Genomic DNA, 16,128 nt, shown 5'->3' with positions numbered 1-16,128 from the left:
CATAAAAATATTTATGGTAGTGTAGTTTATAAATATTTCTTAAGCTTTTTCATAATTTTATCTTTTAGCGTATTATTTCAAACTTGGGCTTATAATTTTTGGATGCTCCAATAAGTTTTAATGTACATAAATGTTAGTAACTCAAATAAATCTTAAACCAAAATCAAATCAATACTAATGCTAATTAAAGACATTCAATTCGATTGTACTATGAATGAAAATAGTGTTGGATATCTATTTTTTATTTTTTTTCATTGTTTAGATAAAATGTATAGCTTATGTTTCTTTTAATGGTTAGTTAGGTAAATAACAGTACTTATTAGTCATAATTTTAAATTATGTTTGTTTTCAATATGGCTTATTAATAATATTTATTTTATGCGATTTTGCTTATCTTTATTGTTGAATATTTTAATACAATGCCATGACTCATCTCATATTTATGTTATTTCATTGAAAACACCTTATATACTTATGTCTTACTAGGATTAAAGAAATATTTGGAGCAAAAATTTTACGTTTTATGCTATGAAGACTTTATGAGAAAAAAAACCGAAAATCCGAAAAAACCGAAAAAACTCGAGATTAAAAAATCCGACTTTTATTGGTTTGGTTTGGTATTTAATTTTAATAACCCGATACAATTGGTTTGGTTTGGCAATTAGAAAATCCGAACCAACCCGACCTATGTACACCCCTACTCACAAGGTTGGGGTAAGGTCTGCGTACACACTACCCTCCCCAGACCCCACAGTGTGGGATATTACTGGGTATATTGTTGTATTTATAGCCGGATTCTCTTCTAACCATCTTACAGGAGCATAGGCAAACTTGGGCACCCACTTTAACAGAAAAATATGAACAATCAAACTTGACTCAATAATGACAGTAAAAGTTCTAGTCAAGAATCAGCCCTTAGACCATAGAATGCAATGAAAAAACAAGTCAGATCGCTCTTCACAATTGCAAATTCAGGTGTTTCTCTATAACCCCTTCTCAAACCAAAGTAGATTAGATACAATAGATGTCACTGCATCCTTCACAAAAAGCAATATCAACAAAAACCAATTTATTTCCCAGCTGGTGCAAGCAAAAAAGTGTCTTTTACCTAACTCTGCCTATGTGAGCTTCACAAAAGCATAACCAGATGAAATGGGAGTGTTGGAATAGGTTGATGGAAGCTTAAAAATAGTCTAACTATGAATCAGATTCATATAGCCAAACTCCAACTTTTTTTTTTTAATAACCAGAGGGCCAATGGCGCAAGGCTCCAAACTCGGCGGAAAATGAGTCCGCTCCTCTACCATTCCCCACTTAAACACCACGCTTTTGTCTGCGACATGGTTCAAACCTGTGACATGCACCTAACCGACAAAACACGCACTAAGCTCATTTCACTATACCAAAGCCTGGGGCCAGCCAACTCCAACTAGTTTGATCGAGGCATAGTCATTCATGAGTTTAAGTTGCATACATTGATGCATTGTCAGTGTAGAAAATATTTAAACGATCAGGTCATTTAAAAGGTAATTGCAGCTAACTCACTCTGTCCAACAAGTATTAATTAGTAACGTGCAATAAACGGTAAGTAACCGATTACAAAATGTTAAATTACAATGATGGTGTCAAAATCCATTACATTGTCACTGCATATAACTTAAATACCTGCAAAGAAATCTCTCTAAGGTGTAAGTGTTGTTCTATCTTGTTGGAGGAGAGTTACAATTTGTTAGTTTCTTTGGATGATATTTATACTCGATGTGGGACATTATACAAACCAAGGGCAAATACAAAAATGAAAGGCCAAAGCTACACAAGCTGGATTATTTATTATCACGTGGTTAGTATCTGACATGAACTGACCTCTAAACCAAAACACAAGAAGAATTGGCACTACATCTTGAAAGCAAGACAAAGAAGTCTAGGATTGCTTATTTCCTATCATTACATGCATCTGATTTTATAGCTAATTGCTACCAGTACATGCAGCTGATTAAGAAAGCTTAAGAAAGGCAAGACATGCGGAGAGCATAGATTAATCTTAAGCAAAAATGACACAACAAACTTTTCACAAAAAACAGTGAAAATTCAGGAACAGCCAACAATCTTTAAAAATATAAAATAGTCACTAGAATAGCAATAACATTTTGGAACATAAACGAGTGAATTAGAACCATCAACCAGAGGCGGAGCCACAATGACGGCTAGCTTTGGTTCAAATCATGTATTTGTCTTAAAATTTTAATTAAATACAACAACAACAACAACAACCATCCAATGGAATCCCACAAGTGGAGTCTGGGGAGGGTAGTGTACAAATTATTAATTAAAAACCAGTAACTTAAAAGAATTAGGATCCCGAATCCATAAGTTTGAAATCCTGGCTCCGCCCCTGCCATCAACCTAGTCAACATACAATAAGAGAGTTTACCTATTATGCATCACAAATGAAGTAGCTTTAGAGTTAAATAATGATCAAGTGAACAACAAAAAGATATGATTGGTTAAAACAAGTTATAATCAAGAATCTCTATGTAGAAAAATGATAGCCAAGTCTTTAAAGATAGCTGCAGAATAGCAGCACTGCAAACTCGTGCAAGACTGAGACAGGAGTACATATTTTAATGAAGGCATCGTTTAACATATTCAAACAATTCCAAGGAAGCATATCATTATGTCAGCTGAAAGATATTCATCTACTAAACTCAATTCCATATACAACATAAGCACTTCACTGGTGAAAAGTTCATATTAAATAATAAAATGCACCGAAATTGACTAAACATGTAGAACACTACTTGTGGTGATACTTACATGTATCGAACCAAGAATAGTGACATTGAGCCTCTGAAGAACAGGATGATATTCTTCTTCATGCAATGTCTCACACTGGTTATCAAAAGTAGTGTTTCAGTAACATGTAAACCCACTCCATATGACATCAAAAGCATTGCTATCTAAGTATATACCTGAGTAATTTTATTCTTAAACTTGAATGAACTATTTTCTTTGTAGTTATAAAGCAGCAACGCATAAACTTTTAAAAAAAAATTGTAGTTCTCTTTTATAAGTGCATCAAACCCAGAGACTACCAACTAATGTTATTATTTCTCACCTTTCTCCTAAACTTTGATTCTGAAAAGACGGAATTTAAAATACAATGAGCACTTTTTACACAAAATTCAACACATTTGAGGTTATTCAAATCAAAAACGAAATTTGATAAGTTATCCTAACAGCCAAAGCTCCTGAAATTTACAAGCTTGGTTCAGGTTTTTCAAGTTCACAATGCAAAGACGCTTCCATGCAATACTTTTACTTTTTCTACCTGATGGACGGTCAGTCTGCTTTCTGAATGTTAGAGGTTAAGCGTATGCATAACTCTAGTATATCCTAACAGATGAAACATACAATTCTATCTTATAGTATTTGAAGTCGACTTCTGCTTTGGGACTATAACAGTAGTGACGCAAAAATCATTGCCTCTCTGGATATTAAGAAATACAAAACATTAATACCACGCATATGGGACAACAGATAAATAGAGCTTAAAAATTTCACACTAAGCATTTTGCTCATTAAAGGTAAACCAGCAAGAAAAGCAAAAGTTTCTAAATCCTTTTTTGTATTTTCAAGAGCAATTGCAGAGAATATTCCTATTAGACTCGATGATTGCAGTATAGAAAAAAATAATGAGGGTTATACTAGCGCAATTTATATCAAGCAAATCTGATCGTCAAACGACTAAAAATGATCCAATGCAGAACAATTTCTATAAAGATGAAGGTTGCTCTCTGATTTTATGGGTCAAAGAAATACAGGAACCAAAATGAAGTAAAATATAACAATTTACAACTTGCAATTGTCGTAGATAAGAATTTGAACCGGGTGACGCACCCTGAACGGACTTAGCTGGTCCGGGCCTTAAGCCTGCAACACTGGATGGAGATATGGAACAAGATTTTTGTTGCATTTCCGGCAGAACTGGAGGGTGAGAAGGTTGCCTTAAGTTACTTAGACCCGTATCCTCATGGAATGGACCAGATTCCCTCAATCTGTTGGAATTGAATTATAAGATTATCACCTCAATCATGTTGATGATTTCAAAAAAGGAAAAAAAGTAATTCTTATTACTTATTATGCAGGTACATGGATTTTAGATCGATCCCATACTTACAAGAAATAGACGCTTGTCATATTAATAATTAACTAATTCTTAATAAATAGAAAATTGGCAAGAATAGATTTAACTCTAGGAAATCCTTATTAAGATACATGTGAAATTAATTGTTACTTTATTAAATAGCGGGACACATGCCACAAAAAAAAAAAAGGAAACATATGGCTTTTCTATGGGGATGCATTGCTTGATTATTCCTCAAAGTATGTCCAGATTTAAATAGTGAATACAAGTAATGCAAAAAGGAAGAAAAAATAATTGTTATTCCTAATTACACAATTACATGGAGGATATATAGATCGACTAATTTATAAAATAAGACATTATGTTATCATTCCAAGTGGACAGGAGAAGATATAAAAAGATCAAGAAAGCGGCATCACAGTAGTTTCCCATTATCAAAATACATAAAACAGACACTCAAACTTGGTTTCAAGTGTCACTTTGACACTTAAACTTGATCAAATAGACACCTTAACTTGACACAGGTGTGTCTCTTACACACCCCAATCCAACAAACCTCATGCGTGTACTACGAGTGCGAGTGATGTGGCAAAGTAACAAATAACAAAGTGACACATGTAAAAAAAAAAGATATGTTTAGATGAAAAAAAAAGAAGAAAAACATCTAAAAGAGACCCTCACCTACCCCACAGATCCCAGCTTTCCTCTTCTTCGTCGCCCGTTCCCACTGCTTCTTCCCCTCATCCTCCCCCCTTCTTTGTTTCTTCATTCAAACCTCTCCAACTCTACTGTAATCCTTATCTTATATAAGTTTTGCTTTCTATAATTAACAAATAAATTTTTTAGTCCTTTATCCCTATCATGGTATAACAAATATAAATAAATGGAGGGAGATAGAGTAGTAGTGGGTTAATCAGGAAAGGGAAAAAAAAGCAATTAGAGAGCGAAGAAATTTTGCCCGGTTGAAGAGGGGTTTAATGGTGATGAAGAGTTTAAGGCTTCATTGGTGGAAGGGGAAGAGAGTGTTGAGAGAAGAATAAAAAATGGAGAAGGATGGGAGAGGGACATTAGAAATGAAATAGAGGTAGATTATAAGGGTAAAAATGGAATATCACTAACTTTTTTAGTTGGAAAAGGCTTTGATATAACATCTCACACGCTCAAATGTGAAGACAACACAACACACGCACTGTGTCAGGTCAGATCCGAGCGTCTACTTGATCATTAAGTAAGTTTAAGTGTCAAACTGACAACTGGGGCCAAGTTTGAGTGCCCGTTTATGTATTTTGCCTTTCACATTTGCGTAATGTTCCAATTAAAAAAAAACATATAGATGAGACCTCACCTTCTGATATATTTTTCTGAAAATACCAAATGCATTTTGACATGTAGAAAATGTCAATAACAAAAGTTAATTGATTACCTAAAATATACTTCTCCTATAGACTAACAAGCATGGAGGAGGAAACGTTGATTCTATCAGTTGAAAATATAGTTAAATAAAATAAAGTAAATTCTGTCTATGCAACATCTTATCAAAGTAGGTAAAAGTCCTGAGTTCATGCCAGCATGTGAGGGTATGTTCAATACATAATTAAATAAATAATAATGTGTTCTCTCTAATAGTTTAAACTTTTATATGAAATAATCAAACACATTCAACACTATCCATGAATTAAGTTCAATGATTTTCATTTGAAATGTGAGCAAAGGTTGTTCTGGTTTGTTGATGGCAAGAGGTGAAAGGGGTACTTGTAAAATAAAATGGGACAAGGGGTATGAGGAAAAAGAACTGCAAAACTAATCAGCATTATAGTATGGCAAAATTACATTCCCTACTTTATTGAATACGCATGATACCAGATACACTAGTCTGCTTGGAGAGATCCCTTATTCTTGTGTTGTACTTGTTTGACTTTATGACCGCAAACTTGCATTATAAATGTCAAATTAGTAATTGACCCAAAAGGCTATAGAATCATCAAGTAACAGTGAAGCAGTTTTCAAAACTGAGAACCTTCATAATAAGATGACATAACTTGACGTAATAATTACAAAGCTTTTTTTTTCCAAGATAAGTGATTTTATAAATGTGAAAAACTCTTCTTTTTTTTAATATGGTAATTTGTTCCCTTGGCGACTCAAACCCACAACCTTAAGGTTGGAGGTGGAGGTGCTTTCCCCTTGAGCTAACCTCTCTTGCCTGGAAAAATCTCAAATACAAGTAATAAACCAAACACTAAAGAGCTTATCTAGAGATATGGTTCTCTACTAAAGAGAACTAATCTTAATTACACACAGGGACTTCATGGGCACTCCAAAAGTTAACTAACAACAGAATATTCCACAAATGTATAAAGTCATTCTCTAATCCCTTAAAAACTCTCTTATTTCTCTCCATCCACCGAACCCACATAAGGACTATGGGTCAGCATCACATGTGGTAGATCTTCTCTTCATTCATCTAAAGACTGCTATGCAGTAGTTTCTTAATTTTTGGAATATGCAGTACAAACTTCACTTATCACGACATGGTATATTGAACCCTGAACCAGTTCAATACCACCCATACAATTGTGTTGCCTCCTGAAAATACAACCAAGAGGAAGATCCACATCCTCACCTGAGCATCTATACATATAGCACCGACTAACATATGTAATATTTCTTTTTCTCAAGTTCTTAGCTGTCAATATCTCTCTTTGTTGCAAACCATGCAGAAAGCCACGTTTTTCTAGCTATGTTGGTTATCCAAATGGATTAAGTGTGAAAAGTCTAACTTGTCCCTCACCTAGAAGCGATGGCAATACTTTACTGAGAACATTCCATCTCTCCTAGCCTCGCACTTTTACAGGTCCTAGCTAGCATGTGTTAAACAATCTCCCAATCTCATAATTCACCATAAACCACAGGTTCAGTTAGCTCACTCCTCTTATGTCCTCTAGATCTATAATATTATCAGCTCTCTCTAGCTTGAGACCCTGTATGTGTTTGGAAAAGAGATACCCGTTGCGCTATCTCTACACTATATGTGACCTCGAAAACTGACTCTACCTGCATCCCCTACTCTATAAATGATGATAATGCTTAAGTCTTCCCACTCCATGTTGGTTCTCCATAGTCTGCAGTAGAATGGTAATGTGAGTTAAGTCATCCATCCCCTTTTACAACATATATTTTCCGTGATCACCTAATTCCATAATGTCTGCTCCTTAGTCACAAATGGCCCTTGCAGTGCCTTGTCACAAATGGCCCTTGCAGTGCCTTGTCGAAAACTCTAAGGTCTTTCACTTTCCCATTTTATTTGGGGACATGACTACCTCATATTGACAAAAAAAAAAAAAAGGTTCACTATGCAAGCAACAATTATCAAAAAACTAAGAAAACACAATACACTTGAATTTCCAACTAACATGTTTAGACTTTCTTTTATCAAAAGCCTTGTGAGCTTTTCGGAGGAGAAATGACAAATTACAATCAACAGAATCTTGTTGCTCGAGAAAATTGGGCAGATTTAGGCAGCCCTTCGGTCACCCTACCCAAACTTCTAAAAAATCAATATTTTAACCTACAAACTTATAAAAATCCTGCAAAAAATAAGTGTTCTCCTTCCTAGTTTCTAACAAATTTTACATTAGTATATTTTCTGTATAGCTATTACTCCTCCTTACAAGTCTTGTGGATTACTCCTCCTTACAAGTCTTGTGTCCACTGCATGAACTCAGGTAGAATATTAGACGAGTATGGATTCAAGGCGGCTATGTTGTTTTTTAAGTATATCTTGAAGGATCCATATGAAGAATCAACATGGCTATATTAAAGAAGGCATGAAAATTCCATGTAGTGTGGCTAATAGATGATCTTATCCAAAAAAAAATGTGGCTAATAGATGATGTACCTTAGTGCTCCTGCTTTTTGGTGAACATTCATTAATTCATCTGTATTTCGAAGAAATATTTATGTATCTGTAAACTGATAGCTAATATTGTAGTACATGTAGAGGCTATACGCAATGCATTGAATGAGGTGGCTTCTTCCAGTAAGAATATATCCCAACGGGCTGGCTGGACATCATCTGAGGATGAAGCTGATATCGTGGACCAAGATGATGCAGGTTTAGTTTTATCTGTCCGTATATAACCCAAATATACGTTGGTTCTTATTTCTTACTCTTTTTGAGTGACTTCGGATGGATTTATTCAGGAATATTTCATGCTTTCAAATTAGTAATATTTAAATAATTTATTGAAATGGTTCAAGCATATATATTTTATTATTAGATACATTTGGAAAAAACGCCAAAAGAAACTTCTTATATCTCAACTTGAATCATGGGAAGTCTCACTTGAAGACCTGTATAAGATGTTGAATTCCAATTATATAGTTGCATAAGAGGATGACAATTGTGACTGCGAGAAACATCTGGTATGTTATCTGATTATTTACTTTTTTTCGCTGTTTGTTTTATATCCGCGTTGCTTTATAGTGCAGATGGCATGGTATTTGGCGCAATTAGAAGCAGATGTCAGACTTGCAATGAAATTTTGCATTTTGATGGATCAAAATTTCCGTTTCTTGCAAATTCGTTACGTCGGGGTAAATGCCTATATTTTCTTTTAAAGGTCAAGAGGGCAACCACTCCATGGAGAGTGCCAGAAAGTATAGAAAATGGAGAGTTGGTGCAGGTATTCAGAACTAGTGCGATCTTCTTTTCTCTTTCAAATTTCCAACGCAACAATGGTCATGCATTCTTTTTCCAGTGGCAGCAAGTCCGCCAAAACTACATACAAGAGTCTTATTTTGATGATACGTTGAAGCAACATAGAATAAACGTGATAGGGAAGATAGATCTTTACGAAGATATAATTTTTGGAGGGCGTTATAAGATTTAAGATAATCATAAATGCTTTCTGACAGTCAAGATGATTTTATTGGTAAAAAAAGGTACTTTTCTTTAACGACATAGAGAATTATATAAATTTCTTGTCACTTTGTTTTACCATATTTTTTATGTCATACATTAATAAAGACTATGTTGTTGTAGGTATCTTTTTGCTCTAGTCTTCGAGCCAGAGAGTACGGAGAATACGGAACCTGAACCTTTGCACAGCTTTCTTAGAAGGGAGAAGATTTACCGAAAGGAAGCTGATCCTGTTTTATTGGAGAATCTTTCACTCCAGAAGCAATAGAAAGGTTAGAAGAAACATTTTACTCTGCTACTGGAAATGTATGGAAGGTGGGGATTCACAAAACATTTGTGAGACATCCGTGTCTTGCAAATTCAGATGTCCTACAAATGTTTTGTGAATCCCCGCCTTCCATATATTTCCAGTAGCAAAATAAAATGTTTCTTCAAACCTTTCTATTGCTTCTGGAAGTGAAAGATTCTCCAATAAAACAGGATCAGCTTCCTTTCGGTAAATCTTCTCCCTTCTAAGAAAGCTGTACAAAGGTTCAGGTTCCGTATTCTCCGTACTCTCCGGCTCAAAGACTAGAGCAAAAAGATATCTACAACAACATAGTCTTTATTAACATATGATGTAAAAAAATATGGTAAAACAAAGTGAAAGAAATTTATATAATCTCTATGCCGTTAAAGAAAAGTACCTTTCTTTACCAAGAAAATCATCTTGGCCGACCAGAAAGCATTTATGATTATCTTGAATCTTATAACGCCCTCCAAAAACTATATCTTTGTAAAGATCTATCTTCCCTATCACGTTTATTCTTTGTTGCTTCAACGTATCATCAAAATAAAACTCTTGTACGTACTTTTGGCGGACTTGCTGCCACTGGAAAAAGAATGCAAGACCACTGTTGCGTTGGAAATTTGAAAAAGAAAAGAAGATCGCACTAGTTCTGAATACCTGCACCAACTCTCCATTTTCTATATTTTGTGGCACTCTCCATGGAGTGGCTGCCCTCTTGACCTTTAAAAGAAAATAAAGACATTCACCTCGACATAACGAATTTGCAAGACACGAAAATTTTGATCCATCAAAATGCAAAATTTCATTGCAAGTCTGACATCTACTTCTAATTGCGCCAAATATCATGTCATCTGCACTACAAAGCAACGCGGATGTAAAGCAAACAACGGGAAAAAAAATAATCAGATAACATACAAATGTTTCTCGCAGTCACAATTGTCATCCTCTTAGGCACAACTATATAATTGGAATTCAACATCTTATACAGATCTTCAAGTGAAACTTCCCACAATTCAAGTTGAGATATAAGAAGTTGCTTTTGACGTTCTCCATATGTATCTAATAACAAAATATATATGCTTGAACCATTTCAATAAATTATTTAAAAAATATTAACTTGAAAGCATGAAATATTGCTAAATAAATACACCAGAAGTTACTCAAAAAGAGTTAGAAACAAGAACCAACATATATTTGGGTTGTATACGAACAAATAAAACTAAACCTGCATCATCTTGGTCCATGACATCAGCTTCATCCTCAGATGATGTCTAGCCCGACAGTTGGGATTTATTCTTACTGGAAGAAACCACCTCATTCAATGCACTGCGTATAGCTTCTGCATGTACTGCATCACCATTGCCTTTCTCAAAACTACCTCGTATAGGAGATAAAGATCCTACAACAACAACAAAGTCAACAAAAGTGAGGAGGACAAATAAACTTGCACAGGTTTAAGCAATATTTTTATGATATAGAGATTTAAGCAATATTAGCTATCAGTTTATAGAGACATAAACATTTCTCTCCAAATACAGATGAATTAATGATTGTTCACCAAAAAGCAGGAGCACTAAGATACATCATTTATTAGCCACATGTTTTCTTTTTATAAGATCATCTATTAGCCACACTACATGGAATCTTCATGCCTTCTTTAATATAGCCATGTTGATCCTTCATATGGATCCTTCAAGATATACTTAAAAAACAACATAACTGCCTTGAATCCATACTCGTCTAATATTCTACCTGAGTTCATGAAGTGGACACATGACTTGTAAGGAGGAGTAACAGCCACACAGAAAACATACTAATGTAAAATTTGTTAGAAATTGGGAAGGAGAACACTTTTTTTTTTTTTTGCAAGATTTTCATGATTTTTATAAGTTTGTAGGTAAAAATATTGATCTTTTAGAAGTTTGGGCAGGGTAACCGAAGGGCTGCCTAAATCTGCCCCAAGGAACATACATGTCGAAATCTACTCCCACTATGGCCCATATCCTAAATTCCTGAAATCTTACACCATGAACATGGCGATACCAAGTCAAAAAAAAAAATTATCCGCACAGTTTAGTAAATTACATAGAGTAACTCTATTATATTTTACCTAGCCACTGCATATGAGACCCTTGCAAATGCAAAAGAAATGGATTGGAAAGAAGCTAAGAGAAATAAAATTGTGAAATGTCCCTAATAGTGTCAATTAATTCTCTTAATGGCAGGTAAGGAACTGTAGCGAACTAACAAGGATTAGGCTCTAATAAAGGAAAAAACATACTAGAATGTGTATGTGTTTGATGAAGCGGTGGAAATCTCTCTTGTAAGATCAAATTTTAATGAAATTCTTGTAGTTTTTGGATAGCCCCATTTTCCCATACATAATGATATACAAACATCACGCCAATATGAGAAGCAGATCCTGAAGCTCCAAGTACCCAAATATAATGGTATTAGCTTTAATATACGACCACCAACACATTATAGAAGGTTTAGCACCACATGAGAAACTTCAAAGGTGTAGAGATACTGAGAAGACTACACATCAACTTTGGAATTTGCAATTTGAGAAAAATAAACAATCACCCTAACCTAAACATCAATAAAAAAGCAAATTAAACAACAGAGATACAAGATGCATCAGTAGCATGAACAAAATTCACTAAATGAGTATAAGCACCACATAAAGAAACTTCTATAATATTTCCAAGACTACTGCCAAATGATCCAAATAAGTTCAAATCTTAAGATACTTCCTCCCAAATCATCACTCTAATGGAAGCAAATCAAAAGGGAGGAAAAGAAAGAAGATCTATGAGTAATCACCTGGGAAAAGATAGAAAAAGAAGACTAGCAAATGCATAAAACCAGGTCAATACACTAATCGATTTTCATCTATCCATAAACTTATCAAGCATCAAAAGTTTTTCAAAAAGATTGATCGGCATGTGAAAAGCAGGAAGACAACACGTCACCACATTATTTGATCTATCCATGAAGCTTGCATGACACAAAAAATTGACAAGTGAGATAAACGGGTACGAAGGAAAAAGAAGAATTAATTTCACGAACATACCATCAATATCGATCATGCGGTGATATGGTGTCTTTGGTTCAGTTATTTTCTGCCTCACTGGTTTATTTGCCTCCATTTCTCCCAAATTTTCCTCATCCCACTGTATATGTGCTCGCCTTCTACACAACGACAAAATGTTCAAAGCAATTAAATTTCCGTTACAAACAGTACTAATGCAAGCAAACAAATAAGCTCAGTTTTTTCAGAAAGAACAGATCAAACTACTACTAAAATCATGATGCAAACACAACATTTAGCATCACCCCGTACCCCAAAAATAAATGTGCTTGCAATAATTCACTCAACTTATTAAACACGCTAGGGAAGATACAGGAACAAGCATGAACACATAGGCTTTGGGGCTAAAGAGCACATTCAGTCTACTGAAGGCTACTTATAGGAGAGTAATATTTGTACAGTATTTCTTTTCTCCATCTTGTCTACGTGACATTTATTAGCACCTGAATTTGAGTTTTAAGTGAATGCAAGATGTATCGAAAATAGAATTTACATAACAAGAAAAGACATTACTTCATTTTCCCAAGGAGACCCAATCCTTCGAGCAGTTGCAGTCAAATTGATTACCCTGAACCAACAAAAGAGAAAAACACTCGTCAAGCATTTAATTAAAAAAAACAAGGTACTCATATCAGATAATGCCGCGAATGGCCTAAATAACAAGTTGGTGGTTCAAAAATAACCTTTGACAATGTTCTACTAGTGTTATCAAAGGCAAAAAGGGGAAAAAAGCTCTAAGGTCTATTAGGGCTTTAAGCGCAAAGTGGAAATAAAGCGTGGGCTTTAATGAACAAAGGCGCAAATGGAGAAAAATACAATTATGTATGTGTAGTTCAAGACTAATATCAATAAGCATGATACCAAATATAAGGACAAAGAAATTGATGAAAATCTACGATAAAGTAAAAATATCAATGCTTAGTTTCACCTCTTCAGGATTACGCTCATTGGCAAAGAACAGTATGTCTTAGAGCCTTGATCACAACACTGAAGCGCCCGCTAAGCGAGGTCAAGCGCTCAACATGTTTGAGCCTCGCTTTAGGGCTTAAGTGCGCTTTAAGCGCGCCTTTGATAACACCTACTTATTTACCAACATTTACTATCCATTTCCACCTCTCCTCCCCCTCCTCCGCACATTCTTTGGTAAACAAATTACTCGACATTTTTTATAAACAAGAAATGTCCGAGGACCAGTGCACACAGTTCGAAACTCAATGGATGGTGAGCATGCCCCTCTACCTTCTCCAAGTAAATACCAAGCTTTTCTTATAGCATGGTTCGAACACGCGAGGTGCGCCAAACCCACACATGTGCTCTTACCACTAGGCTAAAGCCCCATGGCACATATTGCTAGTTTTTTAATAGATAACAGATAGTTTTTACTATGTATTTTTCATTTGACGGTATAGGGATGACAAGCACCACTATATTATATAAAATCATGCTAAGATATGAGATAATCATAAACTCAAATTAATCATTCACTTGCTAATTAATTAGGAGGGTTTAGTAAATGATTTAGTGGGCGTTTGGACATAAGAATTGTAAAATTCCAAAAAAAAAGTGAAAAAAAATTTCAAGTTAAAATGGTATTTAAAAATTAGATTTGTGTTTGGACGTAAATAAAATTTTGGGTTGTTTTTTGAAGTTTTGTAAGGGACGAAAATTTTGAAAAGAAACTTTTTGAAGTTTTTCAAATTTTTGAAAAATTTCAAAATGCATCTTCAAGTGAAAATTGGAAATTTATGAACAAACGCCCATTTCGATAAAACGTAAAAAAATTTTGAAAAAAAATGAAAAACTTCTTATGTCCAAACGGGCTCTTAAGATATATGAGTCTAACCTAAGAACAGGAAATTATCATAACATATTTTCTCTTAGCCTTTTTTCCGAAAATATTTCAGAAAAAATTATCATTAATCCTAAAAGGCATCATATCTTTTGGTAAAAAACGCAGATCAACTCATAAATGAGAAAAAAATTCATGCAGTAGAACAAATATAACAAATTGCAACCCAATTATATTTCTGGATTAGGGTTTTTTGTTCCTATGAAAGAATGCATACGAGGGATTCTGGAGGAAGAGGTAAGGGGAGGGAAAGAGAGAAACATACAGGCCAATGTCGCCGGAGAAAGAGACGGAAAGGAGCTTACCGGAGAAAGATGGCTCGGGCAAAGTGGTTTAATGGACTTGAAACAAAAGAAACTTTCAAGCCGAAATAAATTTGCTGACAGGATATTTTCAAAAGAATTCTACTTTCTCCTATATTTTCAAAAGCTACAACAGATGTAATAATTACTCCCTGCCCTGTCACGTGGTTAATTTGCAGGTCACTGCTACCCCTAGGTGTAGCATTTATTATTCACATTCTATTTAACGCTTACGTAAATTATGCACCTTTGGGGTCCTTTTTGGTAAAGTGATAAATGCCTGTCTTTATGTACTTACTTTTGCCCGTATTTCTTTAGTTTATTACATAAGTTGCCCTTATACACTTTGATAAATACAACAAATTTTGAAGAAAATTAAGTTCCCGGAAAAGAGGATGAGTTTAGGAACACGTGCTAACAAATATCCTGTAGCCTTCTTTATCAGCTTTGAACTCCAGCCATTTTTTTTTAAGCCCTAATAAGCAGAATTACATATAAATCTTAATCAGTTAAATTAAGCATAATACACACTTACACTATAGGTAACATCAGGCTTCTCCAATTGGCTAAGCAGAGAAATACTCGAATCAGCTTCAGGAGGCAAAACATCAACAGGCGCATTCGAAGCCGAGGGTTTAAGTAGCTCACGATTAATCGTACTGAGTATTCTAACGTAGTAATTAGATCCCGTAGTGGACCCTACAATAGCGTTATTTGTATCAATCATCTCCATGAACTGACCGATTACTAACGGCACCGATTGAATCCGTTTGACTTCTTCCTGTGCCCGTAAGTGCTCTCGCCGGAGATTTTTCAGTTCGTCCTTCACGTATTCCTCTTGGATCTAGATGAATTCCAGCTGCCGTTGAAGAGATTTTAGGCGGGCGTAGAGGTCGTCTTCGCCGTCGGAGGGAACGTCGTGTATAGATGGGTCGGGTCGGGTTGATGTGGCTCCGGTAAGGGTTTTGGATCGAGAACCATTAATGGTGTTGCCATTGTTGGAAGTGGAGAAAAAGCTATGGGAGTTAATAGAGTAGAGAGGAGAGAAAGAATGGAGTACGAAACAAGAAATATGATAGAAACCGAGTACTGCACACTTTTTGAAACGAATGAATGTTCCGGAAGAGATTCACTTTTGACACAGAAAACAGATCGTTGTTATTTTGACTAAAGATGAAATTTTTAACCATGGCATTTTTTCCATTAAAATTTGTGTTTTTGACTAAAGATGAATTTTTTTAAAATAACTTTTGAATCTTGTGATTTTAAATCATATTTTTGTGACTGTAAATTATGTCCTTAAGTATAAATAAAAAATTTATACTTAAAATTATTTCTAATTATAGAAAGATATAAATATGTAATTCGTTTTAGAACGGAAAAGTTTTTTCTGAAAAAATAAGGCAAAAGTTTTGTTTCAAATTTAAATTCTTACTACTGAAATTTTTTTTGATCAAACTTCATTTCTTGGACTCTTAGACATTAAGTGAGATTGAAATTTTGGAATGAATGGAGTATTTTGAGGGGGG

General features: G+C 34.7%; 1 long non-coding RNA gene across 4 annotated transcripts; it reads right to left on the bottom strand.

Annotated features, from left to right (window-relative positions):
• Nucleotides 1–2,087: 2,087 nt before the first annotated feature.
• Nucleotides 2,088–15,730, bottom strand: LOC109242472. Of its 4 annotated transcripts, none has more exons than XR_002070404.1 (7): nucleotides 15,135–15,730; nucleotides 12,962–13,016; nucleotides 12,431–12,549; nucleotides 8,043–10,753; nucleotides 3,898–4,055; nucleotides 2,815–2,889; nucleotides 2,088–2,403 (listed from the first exon to the last, which is right to left on the bottom strand). It is a non-coding gene; the product is annotated as an uncharacterized LOC109242472 (long non-coding RNA). The 4 variants fall into 4 exon arrangements; XR_002070406.1 differs by lacking the exon at nucleotides 15,135–15,730 and adding an exon at nucleotides 14,563–14,721; XR_002070403.1 differs by lacking the exon at nucleotides 15,135–15,730 and adding an exon at nucleotides 14,603–14,721.
• Nucleotides 15,731–16,128: the final 398 nt, after the last annotated feature.

The sequence above is a fragment of the Nicotiana attenuata genome, unplaced genomic scaffold, assembly GCF_001879085.1.
Source record: "Nicotiana attenuata strain UT unplaced genomic scaffold, NIATTr2, whole genome shotgun sequence".
Taxonomy (NCBI): Eukaryota; Viridiplantae; Streptophyta; class Magnoliopsida; order Solanales; family Solanaceae; genus Nicotiana; species Nicotiana attenuata.
Note: the sequence above shows the minus strand (reverse complement) of the source record. Positions and strands in the feature narration are given on the sequence as shown.